Source organism: Macadamia integrifolia, chromosome 13, assembly GCF_013358625.1.
Source record: "Macadamia integrifolia cultivar HAES 741 chromosome 13, SCU_Mint_v3, whole genome shotgun sequence".
In the NCBI taxonomy this organism is placed as follows: Eukaryota; Viridiplantae; Streptophyta; class Magnoliopsida; order Proteales; family Proteaceae; genus Macadamia; species Macadamia integrifolia.
The window spans coordinates 337801-341686 of NC_056569.1; the positions used below are offsets into that span (position 1 = coordinate 337801).

The 3886-nt window shown below is 38.5% G+C and overlaps 1 long non-coding RNA gene across 1 annotated transcript; it reads right to left on the bottom strand.

Annotated features, from left to right (window-relative positions):
• Positions 1-1613: 1613 nt before the first annotated feature.
• On the bottom strand, positions 1614-2995 carry LOC122058595. The gene is made up of 2 exons (XR_006133852.1): positions 2414-2995; positions 1614-2018 (listed from the first exon to the last, which is right to left on the bottom strand). It is a non-coding gene; the product is annotated as an uncharacterized LOC122058595 (long non-coding RNA).
• Between the last annotated feature and the right edge of the window lie 891 nt (positions 2996-3886).

Consider the following 3886-nt stretch of genomic DNA (forward strand, 5'->3'; position numbering starts at 1 on the left):
GTTGACCCTGACTGGTCCTGTATTTTTTTTTTTTCAAAGGGTCACAAATGTTAAGCCTATACTTACTAGCGGTGGGAGATGTTAAGACTATGGCTAGCCTTTTTCACCCCTAATCCATAAAGTTGCAAAAACAAGGTTGTCAATTTCGTTATAAGATAAACCTTTTAATCGTCTGGTGTCACCACATCTCTCAGAAACTGGACAGGCCAAATCTTGACCCAATTTTTCATGGTTGCTACTCTATCTAAAGGTCATATCAATATATGATAGGAGACACAAAGATAAGCTATGTAAAGAAAATGGGGGAATAGTTAACCATTTAGTATGCTTAGATCAATAGGTAAGAGTATGTGGCTTGTAGAACGCATGATGCGGGTTGAAGTCATACAGACAACTTGTGTAATACATGATGTGGGACTAGGGGAAAGGTAAAACTATTACTAAACGCAATAATAGATTAAGGTTAAAATCGGGCCGGCTTGAGTTAGGTCGGCTCGGGCTGGGCCTAGGTCTCAACCCATACCCATTCCAAGCCTGATCATGGTTGGTTTGGGTTGCGCCAGACTTCCTCATAATCGGGTTAGACAGGGATCGGGCTCAAGGTGGGTTCGAGCTGGGCCAACTTACACCCCTCGTGAAAGGGTGTTAATCAGTTTGGTTTCGATTTAAACGGTTCGGTTCGATTTAGTTCACATATATTTTAGCTGAAACTAAAATCGCACCATTCACTAAACGGTTGCACTTTCTGAAACCACAACCATTTAGTAAAAGTTTTCGATTTCGGTTTATTCCATACGGTTTCTAAATGGTTAGCAATCGGTTTGTTAGTTTATTCGTATGTTTACTAAAATTTTCTTTTGGTGATAAACGATTCAATCTTGAGAATGTGAAATGCAAACCATTATGTTTTATTAAAACAACCAAACAACTAAGCAAAAGAAAATATTTTGATAGAAAATAGTCTCAAGCACATCTAATAAGTCAGTAAGTAAGGCTTATAGCAGAGATTTTCTTCTCCCCCCCCCCCACCAAAAAAAAAATAATGGGTTATAATATTGATATGCATATATATTTAATTTGCCACGGTATAAGTAAAAATTGCATTTTTATCGGTATACATTCTACTTTGTGCATTGGATTAATTTAATCGGTATTCCAAACAATGAACAAGCTACCTCTAGAATTACTTGTAGGATTGCAACACTCAATCTTTGAATCAAATGAGATACTAATGATATTTTGCAACCACCTTATTTAATCTTTAAACGGATTAATCGGATAAATTTTGACAGTTTAAACGGTTTGATTTTCACGGTTTCAATTTGGTTTGAAACCAACGGGTTAAATGGCTAGATTCGGTTTCAACCTATTTAGCTAATCGGCCTGAAACTTGAAACCAGAACTGAACCATTTACTAAATGATTTTGTGATTTTGATGTAAACGGCTTGACTCGGTTTCGATAAACGGTTTCAGTTTCAAATACACATAGTGTATGTTATGCTCTATTAAAATCTCTATAATAACTTTCCAATGTTCATGAGTGTTCTGAGCACTGAGAAGGGAGATTTTCCGGTTAATTTCCCCAACAATGTCTTCTTATATTCTGTAATTAATATGAAATTGAACTGTAAACTTTAATTTAGTGACATTTGGCAGTACAAAAAGTGGATCCTTTGAATCTAGGTACCATGAAGAAAATTGGGGGTGGGGGTGATTCTATGTGGGTGTTTCATGCTGATGATGTTGGTGAGCAGCCAAGCTCAGGTCGTCAATGGCATCTCCATGGAGATGTGGTGTTTCCTTGCCAAGCTCAGGTAGTCAATGGCCTCCTGTGTGGAGATGTGGTGTCTGCTTTGATCCCTTATGTATCCTTCTTGTTGGGAGAGGGTCTTCGAGGCCCAGTGATGGGTGCTGCTCAAGCTCACAAGCACTAAATAAGATGGCTACTACTCATTGAACCTGTGTTGCTGTGTGCAAGTGTTTCAAGGCTTCCGAGCCTCTTCACAAGCTGATATACCTGCAAGAGCCAAGCATATACGGGTGAGATTAAAATAAGTATTCATAACTTGACAAATAACGCCCTGCCCCTACCCTTGCCTCCACTTCCCCATATTTATAGGCGTGGGAAACCTGGATAATAAAGAAATTGGAACGAATGACAATGGAATAATTTTTTCTGGGCAGGAGACAAAGGTTATGATTTCAATTGCTTATCTAGATTCAGATCTTTTCCAGCGGTTGAGTTGAGATGAACAAAGAGTCATCTGGCGACTAAGCCAGAAATATAGATGGAACTAAGTATTCTACACATCATAATCAGATCAGATAAGCAATCAAGTAGAACTAAAAAACTAGAAACTTATAACAGAAATATTCATATTGAAGTGAAATTCAAAATTTTTACTAGACTACCTCAGTAGCATCATCATCACACTTGCAAAAGCCTTCAAAGTAGATGTTCCATTCTCTACGCATGTGGGGTGCCTTCCTCATGGGGAGCCTCATTGAATCAGAATCCCTCTTATTTATAAGAGTGCCCGTTGGGGTGAAAGATTTCAATTCGTGGGTGCTCTCTCTCAAGTGAAGAGACATCCCACGTGGCTAGGGCAGCTCTGTTGCCAGAAGTCTTGAAACACTTGCACACAAGAGTTTAATGAGTCGTAGCCATCTAATTGAGTGCCTGTAAGCTTGAGCAGCACCCTTAGCTGGGCTTTGGAGGTATCTTTCCCAACGAAAAGGATTCACAAGGGATCAAAGTAGACACCACATCTTCATTCGAGAGACCATTGACGACCTGAGCTTAGCAAATAGACACCATATCTCCGCACTAGAGGCTATTGATGACCATTTGGTTTGGCATCATCATAAGCCCCATAACCAAAAGCTCCAACACAGGTAATCTGTACCCTTATATCTAATGATAAGCCATATTGACATATTACCAATGGAGAACCTCATGTCTTCTCTCTGCACCATCTAAATCATATACTGTTATCACTCAAAAAAAAAAGAAAAAAAAAGAAGAAATTTGTCAAAATTTTCTTCTAACGAAGCCTAATTACCCTTATGAGAGAGAGAGAGAGAGAGAGAGAGAGAGAGAGGATACTTTTTGCAGTTGCAGTCAGGAACCTTATCCGAGGGAGTTACTCCCTTTTTTCACTTGCATTTCCATGGTTAGACCAAACCCCCTGAGGACAAGGATTGGTGTCCTTTTGGGTTGAAATCGTCTGCAATTTCGATCTCGTACAATTCCATGCAATACCACCTTCAGGCGGTGACACGTGTATTGATACCAATACAATGGCCCAGATCTGGTACAACTAATAAAACATTAAATCAGTGAAAAGGCATTTAAATCAGATCTGGGCCATTGTATTGGTATCAATACACGTGTCACCGCCTGAAGGTGATATTGCACGGAATTGCACGAGATCGGAATTGCAGACGATTTTTTTCCGTGTCCTTTTATTTTTCTTATATGATAATTACCAGAATGGGACCCACCTCTACCGCATCCTTCACGTTCTGGCGTTCCATTGGTTTTTTCCTTTTCTTAATAACGTGTCCCATTAATCACAGAGAGAAAACAGCCCCCTTACTTTTTTTCCTAATTCTTAGGCTGCGTGTGATGGTTATCCATAAAAATATTTCTGAGATTTTTCCATTGAGCGAGTGGTAGTAGGACGTACGTATTGCAATCTTATTTTCACTTTCTTTTAATATTAACCGTTCATTTAAGTTTAGATTAATCTAAACCATCTATTATTTTTTTATATTGTAACTGATTCCTAGATTTTAGGGTGGAGAGATGACGACGTGGTTACTTAACTTGTCTAATATTTTTTTATATAAATATATAAAAAAATCCAATATAAACAGACTCCT